The following is a 20,440-nucleotide window of genomic DNA, read 5'->3' as shown; positions in this document are numbered from 1 at the left end:
AGAAAGTATATTCTGTCACTTTGGGATGCAGAGTTCTAAATATATCTGTAAATCCATCTGGTCCAATGTATCATCCAGGGCCCTTGTTTCTTTATTGATCCTGAGTCTAGATTATCTATCCATTGTTGTAAGTGGAGTATTAAAGTCCTCTGCAATCACCACATTCTTATCAATAAGGTTGCTTATGTTTGTGAGTAATTGTTTTATATATCTGGGGGCTCCTGTATTCAGCGCATAGACATTTATAATTGTTAGCTCTTCCTGATGGATAGACCCTATAATTATTATATAATGCCCTTCTTCATCTCTTGTTACTGCCTTTAATTTTTTTTTTTAAATTTTTTTTTTCAACGTTTATTTATTTTTGGGACAGAGAGAGACAGAGCATGAACGGGGGAGGGGCAGAGAGAGAGGGAGACACAGAATTGGAAACAGGCTCCAGGCTCTGAGCCATCAGCCCAGAGCCCGACGCGGGGCTCGAACTCACGGACCGCGAGATCGTGACCTGGCTGAAGTCGGACGCTTAACCGACTGCGCCACCCAGGCGCCCCAACTGCCTTTAATTTAAAGTCTAGTTTGTCTGATATAAGTATGGCTCCTCCAGCTTTCTTTTGACTTCCAGTAGCATGATAGATAGTTCTCCATCCCCTCACTTTCAATCTGAAGGTGTCCTCAGGTCTAAAATGAGTCTCTTGTAGACAGCAGATAGATGGGTCTTGTTTTTTATCCATTCTGACCCTATGTCTTTTGGTTGGCGTATTTAGTCCATTTACATTCAGTGTTATTATAGAAAGATATGGGTTTAGACTCATTGTGATGTCTGTAGGTTTTATGCTTGTAGTGATGTCTCTGGTACTTTGTGGTCCTTGCAACATTTCACTCACAGAATCCCCCTTAGGATCTCTTGTAGGGCTGGTTTAGTGGTGATGAATCCCTTCAGTTTTTGTTTGTTTGGGAAAACCTTTATCTCTCCTTCTATTCTGAGTGACAGACTTGCTGGATAAAGGCTTCTTGGCTGCATATTTTTTCTGTTCATCGCATTGAAGATTTCCTGCCATTCCTTTCTGGCCTGCCAAGTTTCAGTAGATAGACCCGTCACTAGTCTTATCGGTCTCGCTTTATATGTTAGAGCGTGTTTATCCCTAGCTGGCTTTCAAAATTTTCTTTTTATCCTTGTATTTTGCCAGTTTCACTATGATATGTCATGCAGAAGGTTGATTCAAGTTACGTCTTAAGGGAGTTCTCTGTGCCTCTTGGATGTCAATGCTTGTTTCCTTCCTCAGATCAGGGAAGTTCTCAACTATGATATGTTCTAGTACACCTTCATCCCCTTTCTCTCTCTCTTCCTCTTCTGGAATCCCTATTATACAGATATTGTTCTGTTTGGTTGCATCACTTAGTTCTCTAATTCTCCCCTCATACTCTGGGATGTTTTTGTCTCTCTTTTTCTCAGCTTCCTCTTTTTCCATAATTTTATCTTCTAATTCACCTATTCTCTCCTCTGCCTCTTCAATCCATGCTATGGCCACCTCCATTTTATTTTGCACCTCATTTATAGCATTTTTTATCTCCTCATGCCTGTTTCTTAGTCCCTTGATCTCTGTAGTAATAGATTCTCTGCTGTCCTCTATACTTTTTTCAAGCCCAGTGATTAATTTTATGACTAGTATTTTAAATTCATGTTCTGTTATATTGCTTAAATCGTTTTTGATCAATTTGTTAGCTGTCGCTACTCCTGGAGTTTCTTTTGAGGAGAATTCTTCCGTTTCATCATTTTGGCTAGTCCCTGGAGTGGCGAGGAACTGCAGGGCACTTCCCCTGTGTTGTCTGGAGTAACTTGCATTGGTGGGCGGGGCTGCAGCCAGACCTGATTCCTGTCCCCAGCCTACCGCTGGGGCCACAGTCAGACTGGTGTGTACCTTATCTTCCCCTCTTCCAGGGGCAGGACTCACTGTGGAGTGGTGTGGCCCCTGTCTGGGCTACTTGCACACTGCCAGGCTTGTGGTGCTGCTTTGATGGGAACCTGCATAATAGCCGGGGTCAATCCGCAAGGTGCACAGTGACAGGAGGGGCAGGTTTAGCTTGCTTTGCCGTGGGTTGTTCCCTGCAGGAGGGGCCCTGCAGCACCAGGAGGGAGGCAGACCCATTAGAGGGATGGATCCACAGAAGCACAGCGTTGGGTGTTTGTGAGGTGCAAGCAAGTTCGGTGTCAAGAACTGGTTCCCTTTGGGATTTCGGCTAGGGGATGGGGGAGGGAGATGGTGCTGGCCAGCACCTTTTTTCCCTGCCGAGCTGAGCTCTGTCTTCCAGCGCTCAACACCTCTCTCTCCCAGTGTCCTCTCACCCTTCCGCTCTCTGAGCAGAGCTGTTGACTTACAACATTCCAGATGTTAAGTTCCGCTGGCTGTCAGAATTCACGAAGTCTGTTCCCTCCACTTTTGCAAGCCAGACTCGGGGGCTCTGCCTTGCCGGGCAGGCTGCCCGTCCACCACCCTGGCTCCTTCCCACCAGTCCGTGGAGCATGCACTGCCTCTCCATCCTTCCTACCCTCTTCCATGGTCCTCTTGTCTACGCTTGGCTCCGGAGAGTCCGTTCTGCTAGTCTTCTGGTGGTTTTCTGGGTTATTTAGGCAGATGTGGGTGGAATCTAAGTGATCAGCAGGAAAAGGTGAGTCCAGCATCCTCCTATGCCGCTATCTTCTCCTCTTTATTTTTTTTTTTAATATGAAATTTATTGTCAGATTGGTTTCCATACAACACCCAGTGCTCATCCCAACAGGTGCCCTCCTCAATGCCCATCACCCACTTTCCCCTCCCTCCCACCCCCCATCAACCCTCCGTTTATTCTGTTTTTAAGTCACTTATGGTTTGTCCTTTGCCTATTTTAAAATCGGGTTGTTTGTGAGGCACCTGGGTGGCTTGGTTGGTTGAGCGTCTGACTTCGGCTTGGGTCATGATCTCATGGTTTGTGAGTTCCAGCCCCACATCAGGCTCTCTGCTGTCAGTGCAGAGACTGCTTCAGATCCTCTGTCTACTTCTCTCTACCCCTCCTCCACCTCACACGTGCTCTTTCTCTCTCAAAAATAAATAAACGTTCAGAAAATTTTCTTAATTGGGTTGTTTGGTTTTTGTTGTTGAGTTTTAAGACTTTTTATGTATTCCGGATATAACTCCCTTATCTAAGATACAATTTGTAAATATTTTCTTCCATTGTTTGAGTTTTCACTTTCTTGACAGTGTCCTTTGGCACAAAATTTTTAGTTTTGGTGAAGCCCAATATATCTTTTTTTCTTTGGTTACTTGTGCTTTTGACATTATATTTAAGAAACCGTTGTCTAATCCAAGGTCACAAAGATCTACACCCATGTTGTTTTCTAAGAACTTTGTGGTTTTAGTTGTTACGTGTAGGTCTTTCACCCATTCTAAGTTAAATTTTATCCAATGACATTCTTATATATGTGGATATCCAGTTGTCCCAACATCATTTTTCTAAACTATCACTCTTTCTCCATTGGATTGTCTTGGCACCCTTGTCAAAAGTCAGGTGACCATAAACAGTGTGGTACTGTCATGAAGACAGACATATAGACCAATGGAATACAATAAAGAGCCCAAAAATAAACTCTTGCATGTATGGTCAAATGATTTTGACAAGGGTACCAAGACAATTCAATGAGGGAAGGACAGTCTTCGCAACAAATGGTACTAGAAAAACTAGATATTCACTCGCAAAAGAGTGAATGGATCTTTAACTAACATCATATACAAAAATTAACTCAAAAGGGAAAGAAGACATAACTGTGAGACCTACAAGTATGAAACTCTTCGAGGAAAATATACAACAAAAGCTGCACAGCATTGGGTTGGTTATTGATTTCCTGGTATGACACCAAAGGCACAGAAATCAAAATAAAAAATAGATTAGACCTCATGAAAAATGTTTAATTATGTGCATCAAAAGACATTATCAACAGAATAAAAAGGCAACCCACAAAATGGAAGGAAAGATTTGCAAATCATATATATGTAAGAGATTAATATCCAGAATATTTGGAGAGCACCTAAAACTCAACAACAAAAAACAAACAACCTGATTAAAAATTGGGCAAAAGACTTAGACAGGCATTTCTCAAAGAAGATACACAGATGATCAAAAAGCACATGAAAAGATGCTCAGTATCACTAATCATTAGGTAAATGCAAATCAAAAGTACAAATCCATTAAAATAGCTACTATCTAACAAAAGCATAAAACAACAGGTGTCAGTGAGGATGTGGAGAAAATGAAACCCTTGTGCACTGTCAGAGGAATGTAAAATGGTACAACTCCTATGGAAAAGAGATGACAGTTCCTTGAAAAATTAAAAATGCAATTACCATATGATCCAGCATTCCACTTCCAGATATATATCCAAAAGAACTGGAAGCAGGGACTCATACATATTTTTACACCCCTGTGCATAGCAACGTTATTCACAATTGTTAAAACATGGAAGCAACCCTAGCAAATATACAATGGAATATATCATTCAGCCTTAAATAGGAAGAAGATCCTGACACATGCTATAACATGGGTAAACCTTGAAGACATTATGCTAAGTAAAATGAGTCAGTCACAAAAAGACAAATATTATATGTTTCTACCTATATGAGATAGGTGTTTAGAGTAGTCAAAATTATAAAGACAGAAAATAGAATTGTGTTTTCCAGGAGCTGGAAAGGGGAAATGAGGAGTTATTGTTTAAGGGGTAGAGGGTTTCAATTTTACAGGATTCAAAGTTATGAAAATGAATGGTGGAGATGGTTATCCAACATTATGAATGCATTTAATATCACTGAAATGTACACTTGAAAATGATTCAGATGGAAAATTTTATGTTATGATATTTTATCTCAGTACTTTTTTTTTTTAAATCAACTGACTGAAAATGCAATGGTTTATTTCTGGACTCTCAATCCGATCTTGTTTATCTTGTATCTAGTCTTATGCCAGTACCGCAGAGCCTTGATTATTGTAGCTTTTCAGTGAGTTTTGAAATCATGAAGTGTTATCCCTCCAACTTTGTTCTTTTTCAGAGTTGCTTTGAATAAGAAAGCAACTTTAGGGGCACCTGGGTGGGTCAGTCTGTTGAGCGACCAGCTCTTGATTTCAGCTCAGGTCATGATCTCACAGTTTGTGAGTTAGAGCCCCTCATGGGGCTTTGTGCTGACAGCATAGAACCTGCTTGGGATTCTCTCTCCCTCTATCTCTGCCCCTTCAGTGCTCTCTCTCTCTCTCTCAAAATAAACTTTTTTTTTTAAAGAAAGCAACTTTAAGTTTCTTTCAATTGCATGTTCTATGAGATAAGCATTTAAAAAGCATTTAAAATATACCCCAAACTATTAGGTATATTATAAACTATATCTCATTTAATCCTCACAAAAATCCTCTAAGGTAGTATTATTGTTTTGTTAAATAAACTCATATTTTTAGCATCTGTTATGCATCAGGCATTGTGGATACAAGATAATGGGACTACAAGCTATATCATGATCCCTGTTCTTACACAGGAGAGAACCAAGGCTCATAAAGGTTAGGTAACTCTCCCAAATTAGAATGCTGTTCTTTTGATTCCACATCATATAATGTTTCCACTACAGCAAGGCTGATAGTTCTCAAATTTCTACACTTTCTCTTGGACCGAGGCTAGGGCAAGTTGTCACCGAGTGACACGAGGGCAAAGATAAATACTGGTCCTATTGCCATCTTAGATGAGAGGTCACTCAATCATTTGTTCATTTGAAGAATATTTATTCAGGGCCTACTGTGTGCCAGGAATTAATGATATAACCAAGACTAGATGATATCACAGCCTTTATGAAGTTTACTTTCTTACACAGAAGATATATAACCAGGAATTTCACAAATAATGAAATAATTACAGCAAATAATTGCAGATTGCTGTAAAGAAAAGGAAAATGTGCTTAATTGAGAATACCAGAGATAAGAACTGTTGATAGCAATTTTATGGAAAACCTCCTTAATGAGTTAAAATGTGTCAAGTCATGAAGAATAGAGAGAACTAGGCTCATCGAGAGCATTCCAAGCAGAAAAAGTGTAACAGTGAAGTCCCTGTAGCAGGAAAGAGCTAGATGTACTCAAGAACTAACAGAAAGCCAAGGTGACTAGAGTGTACTGAGCAAAGAGGACAGTAATACTGGAGACATAGCAGGCAATATATGCAGGGCATTGTAGGTTACTTGACAGCTGATTTATCCAAAATGCAGTTGGAAACTATTAAACATTTTTTTTTAAGAAAGAGACAGAGTGTGTTCCCTCGACAGTGGAAGAGGGGCAGAGAGGGAGAGAGAGAATCTCAAGTAGGGTCCACACGAAGTGAGGCTCAATCCCACGACCCTGGGAGCATGACCTGAGCCAAAATCAAGAGTCGATGGCTCATCCGACTGAGCCACCCAGGTGCCCCTAAATAATTTTAAACCAAAGAATGTTGTGATCTGATTTACTTTTTTTTTTTTAAGTAGGCTCCATGCCCCACGTGGAGTCCAAGGGGGGCTTGAACTTACTACCCTGAGACCAAGACCTGAGCTGAGATCAAAAGTTGGACACTTAACCAACTGAGCCACTCGGTCACCCATGATTTACATTTTTAAAAATGTTTATTTATTTCTTTATTTTGAGAGAGAGGAGAGAGAGAATATGCGCAGGAGTGGGGGAGGGACAAAGAGAGAGGGAGAGAGAATCTCAAGCAGATTCCATGTCATCAGCACAGAGCCCGACGCAGAACTCGATCCTAAAAACCGTGAGGTCATGACCTGAGCCGAAATCAAGAGTTGGATGCTTAACCTGACTGAGCCACCCAGGTGCCCCTGATTTACATTTTTAAGAGGTCACTCTGAAAATGACATAAAATAAAAGTTCACTCTGGCTGACGTGTGTAGAGGGGATCGAGTGTGTAGATTGTAATCACGATGTCCACTTAGGCGGCTATTGCTGTGGTCAAAATGAAGGAAGGATGCTTTAGCCTAGGACAGTACTAGTGGAGACGAAGAGAAGTAAATAGGTTCTAGATGTCATTTGAAAGTGAAATTAACAGGCTGACACTTAAGTTTCTGGCTTTAATAACTCACTGGGTGGTGGCGTGGCAGGGGGGATGCTGACATGGGGAAGAGTGGGAGCCAACTAGAGTATATATAGGTTTCAGAAAATCATCAAGAATTCCATTTTTTTAAATTTTATTATGCTTTTTATTTTTAAATCCAGTGTAACTTACATACAGTGTTATTATATTAGTTTCATGTGTATAAGAAATTCAATTTTAGACATGTTAAGTTTGAAATGCCTATGACATGTTCAAAAGCCATGTAATATAAGGGCCAGGCTTTTCCAGCAATAAAAGCTGCCGAGGAAGAGGGCCTATTACTAGGGGCAGGCTGACTCTCTGGGTGCTGGGGAGGTGTCAGACAAAGAACCCCATTATCCTGAGGAGCACAGAGAAACAAAAGCCAAGAACTAACTGTGCTATATCAGTGCATCTTAGCAAATATTTATTGAATATCCATAGGGATCACCATGAGGCTACTCTCAGGTATTAGAAAGAGGTGTGGGGGTGCCTGGGTGGCTCAGTTGGTTGAATCACCTACTCTTGATTTCAGTTCAGGTCATGCTCCCAGAGTCGTGAGACTGAGCCCCGGGCTGGGCTCCACGCTGAGTACAGAGACTGCTTGAGATTATCTCTCTCTCTCCCTCTGCCCCTCTCCCCAACTTGCACTTTCTCTCTCTCTCTCTCTCAAACGAAAGAAAGAAAGAAAGAAAGAAAGAAAGAAAGAAAGAGAAAGAAAGAAAGAAAGAAAGAAAGAAAGAAAGAAAGAAAGAGGTGTGAACTTGAAGAGAGAAGGCATTGTTCAAAGTCTGGTGACTCTGGCAAAGTTTAAAACTTTGATCGTTGTTGGACACTTATGAAGATTAAATGGCACGATTTATGTTAAAGCATCATAAATGAAAATTCCTATTATACATCGTGACAGCAGGCATTATTCTGAGCAATCAATACAAAGTACTGTATATTTTTAGTATTTATTGTTTTCTGACAAAAAAACAACAACTTTCATGATGACTTAACCAGATCAAAATAAATATATCTATGCTGTACAGGCCAACTGTTGCACCACCCTGGTGAAATAGGACAAAATGATACCAAAGAGACTGCCGTGTGTATACTCAGCTCTCATGTGGGTAAAGAACACACCTCAGAATCAATGGGTCTCAGCAGATCTTTACTCTGATTGCATGTGACCATGACGAACAGCCACAGCTTGATTACATTTGCTGCAATCTGTCTGCTGTTACAGCCCAAACATATCAGAGTATTGTCTGTACATCTTGTACTTTCTCTTAGAGCCCACCTGTCAGCATTAGCCCACAAGCTTGGAAATACACACCAGTGATGACCTCCTTTCCCTTCATACGACTCATAAACTTGTTGCTTCAACAAAATAAGCATTTTTTACATTCCTCCACTCTACGCATGTAGGACAACTCATCTTTTCTCTAACACCCTTTAGTCCAGGTTGCCAAAACCTTTGTTCTTACGAAGGTTCCTAAGGCCTAGAATGTCTCCACTACCCACATTTCTGCTGATTTACTAGTTATATTTAGGGGCTCAGATAAATGCAAATTACCATTTCTCAAAACACTGAATGCCATTTATTGCATCTTCATTTGTATTTCCATTTCCCGCTATTTATAATTCAATACACTTATTCAACAAATATTTATAGAATGTCTGCTGAATGTCAGGACTCTTTAAGATGCAAATGACAGAAACCCAATCCAAGTAGCTTAAACAAACTTGCTCACCATGTTTTCATCCTCACCTATACTTTCTATTTTATTCTACTTATAATTCGATATACTTGGTCAATGTTTATAGAATGCTGCTAAATGGCAGGACTCTTTTAGATGCAACTGACAGAAACTGAAATCCAAATAGCTTAAACAAATCAGCTCACCTAACTACAAAGTACAAGGAAAAACATGGTAAAGACCCAGGCATTCAAATGCTGTTATTAGTGTTAATCTTTCTTTTCTACACGCTGACTAGGTTGGACTCCCTAGAAATAGAGTCTGAAGTAGGATTCCTATGAAAGTGATTTATTGAGGGAATGCTTTCAGGAAAATGTACGTGAGGGAAGCAGGGGCAGGAAGCTAAGCAAGAACTCAGGCTCTGCTGGAGACTACTAGCTTCAGCCTTTTCCCATGGGGAGATCTGAAGCATAAATCATACCACAGAGTTTATATCCCACCTTGAGACAAGGAGTTCTGATTTTGTAACCCCTTGCCAGTCAGCCAAGGGCTGTGGGATAAGGGATTATCTGAATCTCCCTGGTGAAGGGAATCTAGGTGAAACACCAACAGCATCCATGGGGCAGGTGTGGTGGCTGCCAAGACTCATTTGCAGCTTGGCCAAGACAAGGGGCAAGAGTCTTCCCTAAAATCTCTTACTGAAAAACTTCAGAGAGAACTCTGGTGTGCGCCACTCTCTTGCAATACAGATGGGATCAGAGTCAAGTAAACCAAATGGAATGGATGCTTCATGGGAGAGAGGGTTCCCTTATTAAAGAAGAGGGAAGGTGATGTGTAAGGCAAACACAAGCATCCACTCCACTAGGTACCAGGCATTGCTAGGGGCAAGGGCTACAATGGTGAAGAAAAAATACACGTGTCTCTGCTCTCATGGAGCACATCAGCCTTACTTAGTGCAAGACAGACTAACAAAAAAACTGCAGTGCAGTGAGATATATGCTTTGGTAGGGGAAGAATAGATTGCTTATGGAAGCCTTATGTAGAAGAGGTCACCTTATTCTCCTCAAGGGTCCATATTTTATTCAACTTAAATATCCAGTGCCCAGATGGTACCCTAAGTACTGTAAGTGCCCCATGAGTAAGCACATGCAGCTTGGTGTGTGGATTCAGGGGTCTGAGCAGGAGGTAGCTGCTCTCCGGGGGCTGTCTTTTCAGTTTATGAGCCATGCGAGAAAAACCACTCACTACTTTAGGCCTAAATCATGCCATTAAGCAGAGCTGTTCTTATATCTGGCTCCTAATGACTTTGTGCCTGTTCCCAAATTCTGAAACCGCTTTCAAATGGTAGACCTGCTAACTCAGAAGATATTGAATTTTTGTCACTTTAGATCAACGTAGAATTCATTGACCATGAGCTCTGTATTAATAGAGTGCTAAGTGATACAAAAAATACAGAGATGAATAAACCTTGGTGGCAGCAAGCTAGGAACCTAGGACTGCTGCCTCATAGGTTGAATGTAATGACCTGAAAAGGTGAGGGATGCAAATTTCATTTTGTGCATTTTCTGGTTAGCTACGAGGGCAATTGCAGGTTTTTAAATGTGCTCTTGGTCATATTGTCACTGAAGATAAGGCCAGGAGGACATAAAGTCAAAGAGAGAAGCCTTTATGTAAGCGCCTCAAGACAGGAGCCACAAATCATCAGCCATGCTTGACTTTTATCTCATTTTTACTTGACCACCTCTGTAGGGGATCGCACCTACAGATCAAATGTCCATGCCACCATCCTAGTCCAAGTCACCCTCCTCTCTCACCTGCAAGAAGAGCCTCCTAACTGGTCTCTCGGATCCTATCCTCTGCATACGTTCTATCCATTCACCACACAGCAAACTGGGTAATCGTTTGAAATTGTGAATTTAATTGTATCTTCTGCCCAATCCCCACCCCAGCCCTATTTAAAATCCTATTTAAATTGGCTCCCCCAAATGCATACAATCCAGACCCCTTACAGCATCCTATTAGGACCTACATGAAATAACACAACCCTCTCTCTCTTCCCCTTCATTAAACTGTACCATCACTGGCCTGCCTTCAGTTCTGCAGGCACTGGAGGGGGAGAGCCTTCACACACATGGCTCACAGTCCTCAGTACATCTGACTCCAACTCAATTTTCAATCTAGGCTTAAATGACTCAGTCTTTAAAGGCCCTCCCTAACATCTTACTTAAAGAAGTTATCTCCAGGTGCCTGGCTGGCTTAGTAGTGAAGCATGAGACTCTCAATCTCAGGGTTGTGAGTTCAAGTCCCATATTGGGTGTGGAGCTTACTTAAAAAAAGGAGGGGACATCCTCTCCCCATACACCTTTATTCTGGATCAAGAGAGAATCAAGGGGCGACTGGTGGGTCAGTCATTTGAGCGTCCGACTTTGCTTAGGTCATGGTCTCAAGGTTTGTGAGTTAGAGCCCCGCGTCGGGCTCTATGCTGACAGCTCAGAGCCAGGTGCCTGCTTCAGATTCTGTGTCTACCTGTCTTTCTGCCCCTCCCCCACTCATGCTCTGTCTCTGTTTCTGTGTCTCTCTCTCAAAAATAAATAAACATTAAAAATTTTTTTTAGAAAAGAGAGAGAACCAAGCCCAGTTTATTCTTGGTACTTATCACAATTTGCATTTAAGTGTTTATTTGTTTATTTCCTGTCTCCTCCACCAGGCTGAAATTCCAGGAAAGTAGGAAATTCCTGTTTTATTTTCCAGTGGTGTGCTCATTACCTAGCTAAGTGCATGCATATAATAAGTATCCAATAAACGCTTGAGTTATTCAGCTTCATTCATCTATTTATTAGATAAATCTATTATATAATAGATCTATAATAGAGAGAAATGATGCCAAATCCATTGTCATGAACATTTTCCCTATGTTCTCTCTATCTATAATAGATCTATTATATAATAGTCATCAAGACTATTTTAAGCCCTCAGACTTTTAAAACTCTGATGGCTAGAAGTCAGCTATGTGTAATTTTCAAGTTTTAAGCAGTTCTTCTTTCCTTTTTTTGTAAAAATTGAAGACTTATCTTACTCACTTGGCCTTTAAAGAAGACCTTAATTGATTTGAGGGAAACCACTTGAAGTATTCAATGTATACATATATCTCGACTACTCATGCATCCTTTTTTTGAGAAAATGGAAATGACATGAAAGCAGATATTTTGGATGAAGCAGCTCAGTTTTCTTTTAGATTATATAAATTTGATGTGCTTTGGTGGTGCCACTCTGCAGAATTTGTACTTATTTGGGGAAAAATATTCTTTTCTTTGGTTGAATTGAAAGAGCTTTATTGTTCGTTATTGAGGAAATAAGAGAGTTTTATTCTCAGAGATCTAGAAATCTGAAAAACGTACCAAAATATGAGATCCCAAACATTATTTGGAGCTGGAGAAAACAATAGGAGGGAAGGAACTAGACTGCACTGGACTGTCAGTGTCAACAGATAATTTGAAGAAATAACCCACTTGTGCTGACACTGACATATTTTGATCTAATGAGACTGGATTTTTGTGGGCCATTCTGCGCTACAACCCACCTTGCATGGAGTAGAAGAGGCTTCTCCTGAATTAGGCGGATGTTTCCATTTCTAGTCACCATGCCTGCCTGGAAAGATGTTGATTCTGGAATAGAAGATGAGGACTAGGGTGATGGCCCTCCAATTGCTTCATGGTAGGTGGAACTTCAACTTCAGGGCAGACGAGATACTCAAGGGCTTGTCTTTCATGAGAGGTAAAACGGCACCAACCAGGGGTGCCTGGGTGGCTCAGTCGGTTGAGCGTCTGACTTGGGCTCAGGTCATGATATCTCACACTTCATGAGTTCAAGCCCCGCATCGGGCTCTGTGCTGACAGCTCAGAGCCTGGAGCCTGCTTCAGATTCTGTGCCTCCCTCTCTCTGTGCCCCTTCCCCGCTTACACTGTCTTTCTCTCTCTAAAAAATAAATAAAAATTAAAAAAAATTTTTTTAAACGGCACCAACCAGAAGGTGCCAGACTAGCAGCTGGGCGGGGGGCATCCTCCTAGGACCCTGACCAGATGGGTCTGAAGACTCTGAGCAGCCACATTCAGCAATACGTATACCTTATTCTCTCTCTTCTGCTTTCTATCCACCATCAATTAAAGGAAGGGTTTGTTTCCTTCCCTCACTGCCCATGCCAAAAGAGTGATGGCAGCAGGTGTTCAAGGACGGATGATAATCCCCAAACTGTCCCATGTGACAGGCAGGAAAGTGAAAGGCCATGCTTAGAAAAATAGAAAATAACAAAATTATTTCGATCAAAATACATAGAAAAGCAACATCCTGAGACCATTAGCTTAACCAGGTAGCATACTCCATCAGGCTGGACTTGCAGAACGTGCAAGCTTCTCTGATGGTAAAACCACCTAGGGAAGAGAGCCTATTGGATGACTAGACTTTCTTCAATCAAGTGGGATGGGGGCACAAAACCTTCATCATTTGGATATTGGAGAAATCATTTCATATTCCCAGGTCGGGGAGATTTAGACCTATTAAGTCTGTGACAGCTACTATGATGAAGATGAAAAAAGAACTTGGAGCAAGTTATGCCCCCTTTCAGAGCCCCAGTTTCTTTGTTAGTGGGTTAGTCTCTTTGGGCTGCTATAACAAGCTACCATAGACTGGTGGCGTGTAGACAACAGAAATATATTTCTGAACTGGCTTCCTGGCTCACAGACAGCTATCTTCCCTCTATGTCCCCACATGTCAGAAAGGGGGTAAGGAATAATTCTGGAGCCTCTTACAGAGGCACTATTCTAATTCATGAGGGTTCCATGACCTATTACCTCCTAAAGGCTCCACCTCCAAATACCACCACATTAGGGATTAGGTTTCAACATACAAATTTGGGAGGGACACAGACAGTCAGTCTACAGTAGCACCATGAAGGGATTGGTTTAAATAATCTCTAATGATCCTTTTAAATCTGAAGCTATGATTCTTTCAGGCTGCCTCCCATGAATTGCTTTTGATCTAGTTGTAGATATAAAATATACATGTAAAACCGTTAAGTGGTAACATAATTCCTTGCTTGAAAACCCAACTAGAATTTTACCCCCTCTGAGAAAATTTTCTTTTTAATGTTTATTTATTTTTGAGAGAGAGAGAGAGAGACAGAGACAGAGTGCAAGTAGGGGAGGGGCAGAGAAAGAGGGAGACACAGCATCTGAAGCAGGTTCCAGGCTCTGAGCTGCCAGCACAAGAGCCCGGTGAGGGGCTTGAACTCACAAACCATGAGATCATGACCTGAGCCAAAGTCGGATATTAACCAACTGAGTCACCCAGGCACCCCTGAGAAAATGTTCTTTTCGGCCTCTCCACCCCTACCCGTAGATGCTTTTGGTGTCATAGTCAAGAAATCATTGCCAAATCCGTTGTCATGAAGATTTTCCCTATGTTCTCTTCTAAGAATTCTAGAAGTTTTAGCTTTTATGTTTAGATATTTGATGCCTTTTGAGTTTATTTTTATATATGGTGTAAGGTAAGGATCTAGCTTCAAGTTTTTTGCATGTGGACATCCAGTTTTCCCAACACTATTTGTTTAAAAGACTGTCCTTTCCCCCACTGAACCATCTTGGCACCCTGTCAAAAGTCATTTGACCATGTATGCAAGGATTTATTTCTGTGTTCTCTATTCAATTCCATTGGTCTTCATATCTGTCATTACACCAGTACCATACAGTGTTGATTACCATAGCTGTGTAGTAAGTTTTGAAATCAGCAAGTGTTGTTTTCCAACTGTGTTCTTCTTTTTCACAATTGCTCTGGCTATCCGAGATCCCCTGAGATTCCAGATGAATTTTAGAAGAATATTTCCTTTTCTGCAAAAAACATCACTGAGGGGCGCCTGGGTGGCGCAGTCGGTTAAGCGTCCGACTTCAGCCAGGTCACGATCTCGCGGTCCGGGAGTTCGAGCCCCGCGTCAGGCTCTGGGCTGATGGCTCAGAGCCTGGAGCCTGTTTCCGATTCTGTGTCTCCCTCTGTCTCTGCCCCTCCCCCGTTCATGCTCTGTCTCTCTCTGTCCCAAAAATAAATAAACGTTGAAAGAATTTCTTTAAAAAAAAAAAAATCACTGAAATTTTGGTAGAGATTGCACCAAATCTGTAGATTGCTTTGGGTAGTGTTGACATCTTAACAACATTAAGTCTTCCAATCCATGATCGTGGGCTGTCTTGCTATTTATTGATGTCTTTAATTTCAGCATTGTTTTGTAGTTATCACTATGCAAGTCTTTCATCCTCACAGTTAAGTTTATTCTTAAATACTTTATGCTCCTAATGCTATTGTAAATAAAATTGTTTTCTTAATTTCATTTTTGGATCGTTCATTGTGGGTGTAAATAAGTGCAACTGATTTTTGTGTGTTAATTGTGTATCCTCTAATGTTGATGAATTTATTAGTTCTAACTCTGTGTGTGTGTGTGTGTGTGTGTGTGTGTGTGTGTGTGTGTGTAATCTCTAGGGTTTTCCACAGACATGCTTCTGTGGTCTGTGAACAGAGATAATTTTACTTCTTCCTTTTCAATTTGGATGACTTTATTTCTTTTGCTTGACTAATTGCTCTGACTAGGACTTCCACTACTATGTTGAATATAAGTGATGAAAATGAACATCCTTATATTGTTTCTGATCTTAGAGGAAAAGTTTTCAGTCTTTCATCATTGAGTATGATGTCAGCTGTGGGTTTTTCATACATGGCTTTAATGTTGAGGTAGTTTCCTTTCAATCCTAGTTTGTTGAGTGTTTTTATCAAGAAAAGGTGTTGAATTTTGTTAAATGTTTTTCTGCACCACTTGAGATCATTATGTGGGTTTTTTTAATTCTGTAAATGTGATGGAGCACATTAATTTTTGTATATTGAACCATCTATGCATTCCAGGAATGAATCCCACATGCTGATGGTACATACTTGAACTCATTTTTTTAAAAATTTTTTTTTCAACGTTTATTTATTTTTGGGACAGAGAGAGACAGAGCATGAACGGGGGAGGGGCAGAGACAGAGGGAGACACAGAATCGGAAACAGGCTCCAGGCTCTGAGCCATCAGCCCAGGGCCTGACGCGGGGCTCGAACCCACGGACCGCGAGATCGTGACCTGGCTGAAGTCGGACGCTTAACCGACTGCGCCACCCAGGCGCCCCTTGAACTCATTTTTAAACTAAATGAAATTGAGAACTTTTATGCCCCTGCTAATTAGCTCCTGGGGAGGTTGTGAAGATCAAAATAATTTTAGAAATTAGAGAAAGTATATTTACTCACATACAAATTATAGTGTAGTAAACACACTTTAATATACTTTTTCAGTGTGTGTGTCTGTGTGTGTCTGTGTGTGTCTGTGTGTGTGTTCGGGGGGTGAATAGATGAACAATATACCACAATTATAAGATGGGTTATGAAGTCACATTCTCCTGTTCAAATTGCGTCTCTGTCAATATAGTTAGGTAACCCTGGACAAGTTTTAAACTTATTCATGTCTTAGATTTCTCAGTTGCAAAATAGGGATTAAAATAGTCCCATTTTAGGATAGTTGTAAAGATTAAAGCAATAATGTATATAAAGCACTTAGAAGAGTCCTGCCATCTAGTAAGTGCCCTATAACTATTATTGTATTATTGCACTCTGATTAATGAAAGATATGAGTCCTTTGGTGAATCTAAGCTTAAAATCAGAATGTCAGCTAAACTGGTTAGTGGCAAGGAAAGCGTGTACAGCTGAAAAACTATAGGCAGAGACCTTTATGTCAGATAAAAGATTGTCCTCTTTATCATTTATGTGTGTCATCTTGTTTACACCTGAAACAAAACCAGATGCCTATCCTTCAATGCTCCCTCAGGTGAAAAGAAATAATCTTCTAATTTGCAGTGATTGCACAGAAATGTAGGAGTCTGACCTTGAAACTTCTTAGCACCCACGGGAATAAGATTGTGTGCATGTTCAACAGCCACATCTGCATCTCCTCTCCATGCCAGTGGACCAGGTATTACTGCAAATTATATTTTTGTGTCTCCCCCATTTTGTGTCTCCCCCGATAGAGTATATTCCTCAAGGTCAGGGTCCATGACTGACCTTCTCTGTAATCTCGTACATTTCAACACAGGGCCTCAACCTTAGCAGATATGTTTTGGGTTGAATTTCCTGCTTTCATTTTTTTTTAAAGGTTTTACTTAAATTCCAGTTCGTTAATGTATGGTATAATATTAGTCTCAGGTATATAATACAGAGATTCAACACTTTCATACAGCACCCGGTGCTCATCTGGACAAGTACACTTCTTAATTCTCATCATCTATTTCACACATCCCCTCAACCCCTCTTTCATTCTTTTGACCTTTATTTTCTGCCAGACGACATTGAGGAAAAAGCCATGGATATAAGAGACACATGTAAATTCTGGCTATGTCCCCTCACTAGTGGAATGAACTGGAACCAAGAATTTCATAAGTCTAAGCTTCAGCTTCTCACTTACAGACAGGAACAACATTTACCTCAAAGATACTGTGAGAACCAAATAAGACAATGGGTAGTATAAAGTGCTGTGGAAAGTGACAATAGATGATTTTTAAAAATCTTCTTTTACTCTGAATTTTGCTGTATTCAGTTACCTCTCCTAATTCTCAATTCAATTCATAAACTTTTATTTAGTTAATTTGCTAACAGTTATGCTCATTTATTTATCTTTCCTGCCGTATCTCTGTGAAGTTTTTTAACCGATGGACTTTATTTTTTAGAAGAACTTTAAATTTACAGAAAATTTAAGCAGATGGCACAGAGAGTTCCACTCTGCCGCTCCCATATGGTTTCCCCTGTTATTAACATGTTACATGGGAATGCAAGCTGGTGCAGCCACTCTGGAAAGCAGTATGGAGGTTCCTCAAAAAACTAAAAATAGAACTACCCTACGACCCAGCAATTGCACTACTAGGTATTGATCCAAGGGATACAGGTGTGCTGTTTCGAAGGGACACATGCACCCCCATGTTTATAGCAGCACTATCAACAATAGCCAAAGTATGGAAAGAGCCCAAATGTCCGTCAATGGATGAATGGATAAAGACGATGTGGTATGTATATATATACAATGGAGTATTACTCGGCAATCAAAAAGAATGAAATCTTGCCATTTGCAACAGTGTGGATGGAACTAGAGGATAATATGCTAAGTGAAATTAGTCAGTCAGAGAAAGACAAATATCATCTGACTTCACTCATATGAGGACTTTAAGAGACAAAACAGATGAACATAAGGGAAGGGAAACAAAAATAATATAAAAACAGGGAGGGGGACAAAACAGAAGAGACTCATAAATATGGAGAACAAACAGAGGGTTACTGGAGGGGTTGTGGGATGGGGGAAGGGCTAAATGGGTAAGGGGAATTAAGGAATCTACCCCTGAAATCATTGTTGCACTATAAGCTAACTAATTTGGATATAAATTAAAAAAATTTTAAAAGAAAAGAAAAGATGATAGTGTTCCTCAAAAAGTATAATATCAGTAGGGCCTGCAGACCACAGATAAAAAGAGGGGCTTCTGTGGTAAACATGGAAGTCTGACCCAAAGAGGAGGGCTTGGCACATCAGAGAAGCTCTGCACTGTTTAAAGCAGTCTGCTTCCGAGGGGGCACCTGGGTGGCTCAGTCGGTAAAGTGTCTGGCTTCAGCTCAGGTCATGATCTCGTGGGTTGTGAGTTCGAGCCTCACGTCGGGCTCTGTGCTGACAGCTCAGAGCCTGGAGCCTGCTTCAGATTCTGTGTCTCCCCCTCTCTGCCCCTCCCCTGCTCATGCTCTGTGTCTATCTCTCAATAATAAATAACACTTAAAAAAAAAAAAAGCAGTCTGCTTTCGAAGATTCCTTTCAAGTCAACCCCTGGGAAAAAATACATTGTATATCAGGGATGTGTGTGTGCGTGTGTGCACGTGTGTGTATGTAGATACACACATATGGACACATGTACAAGATTCATTAAAATAGTATTTACCTTAAAAAAAACCATATTACATTGGTATGATGCATTTGTTATAATTAATGAGCCAACATCAATACATTAAAAAAATTTTTCTAATGTTTGTTTTTGAGAGAGAGTACGAGTGGGAAAGGAGCAGACAGAGAGGGAGACATGGAATCTGAAGCAGGCTCCAGGCTCTGAGCTGTCAGCACAGAGCCTGACATGGGGCTCGAGCCCACAAACCATGAGATCATGACCTGAGCCAAAGTCAGATGCTTAACCTACTGAGCCACCCAGGTGCCCCCAACATCAATACATTTCAATTAATTAAAGACCATAGTCTATTATTATTTCCTTAGGTTTTTTTTTTTTTTTAATTTTTTTTTTCAACGTTTATTTATTTTTGGGACAGAGAGAGACAGAGCATGAACGGGGGAGGGGCAGAGACACAGGGAGACACAGAATCGGAAACGGGCTCCAGGCTCTGAGCCATCAGCCCAGAGCCTGACGCGGGGCTCGAACTCCCGGACCGCGAGATCGTGACCTGGCTGAAGTCGGACGCTTAACCGACTGCGCCACCCAGGCGCCCCTCCTTAGGTTTTATCTAATTTCCTGTTCCTGTTCCAGGATCGCATCCAGGACACCACATTACATGTAGTCATCGTGTCTCCTTAGGCTCCTCTTGGCTGTGACAGTTGCTCAGACTTTCCTTGTTTTGATGACTTACCAGTTTTGAGGAGAGCTGGTCAGGTATACTGTAGGATGCCCCTCAATTAGAATTTGCTTCATGTTTTTCTCATGATTAGACTAGGGATATGAGGTTTGGGGAGCAAAATCACAGAGGTAAAATGCCATTTTCATCGCATAGTATCAAGGGTACATTCTGTTAACATGACTTACACTATTGATGTTGACCTTGATCACCTGGTCAAAGGTAGTGTTCTTCAGGTTCTCTACTATAGAGCTGCTTTTTTTCTACCTTTTTTTTTTTTAGTTTATTTATTTATTTATTTAGAGAGAGTGTGTGTGTGAATGAGGGAGGGGCAGAGAGAGAGGATCCCAAGCAGGCTCTGTGCTGTCAGTGCAGAGCCTGATGTGGGGCTCCATCCCATAAGCCATGAGATCATGACGTGAGCAGAAATCAAGAGGCGGACGCTTAACCAGCTGAGCCACCCAGGCACCCCTCTTCCTTTCTATACTGTATTCTTTGGAAGAAGTCATTCCACACTTAAGGAATGGGGAGTTATGCTCCCTGTTGCAAACATTTTTTAAAGCAAATACTTTGATGCATAAGTTGATTCTGTAAGATAAAGATGTATGTTATTGCCTGCCTTACCCAGAGTTCTTTTTAAGGAAAGCTGCCTCTATCCATAGCCCCTGCTAAATGGACAGCAGGCCACAGGATCATGATTGGGACAGAGATGACCATCTAACCTTCAGTATTTATTCTGGTCAAACTAAACAATTAAATTATTTTTAGTTCTGTTGGCATTCCGTATTATTTAATTGTCTCACATTTAAAAACCCATTGATTCTATTAAACAAAGACAGGGAACCCTTGGTTTATTTGATGTGTTGAAATCATACTTTCTGAAGAAAAGTTTCCCCAAGTTCTTGCTGACATTTAAAACACT

Source organism: Lynx rufus, unplaced genomic scaffold (assembly GCF_022079265.1).
Source record: "Lynx rufus isolate CCGP_SWC_20201006 ecotype Redwood Valley unplaced genomic scaffold, mLynRuf1.p SCAF_9, whole genome shotgun sequence".
Lineage (NCBI taxonomy): Eukaryota > Metazoa > Chordata > Mammalia > Carnivora > Felidae > Lynx > Lynx rufus.
This window is presented reverse-complemented; position numbering follows the sequence as displayed.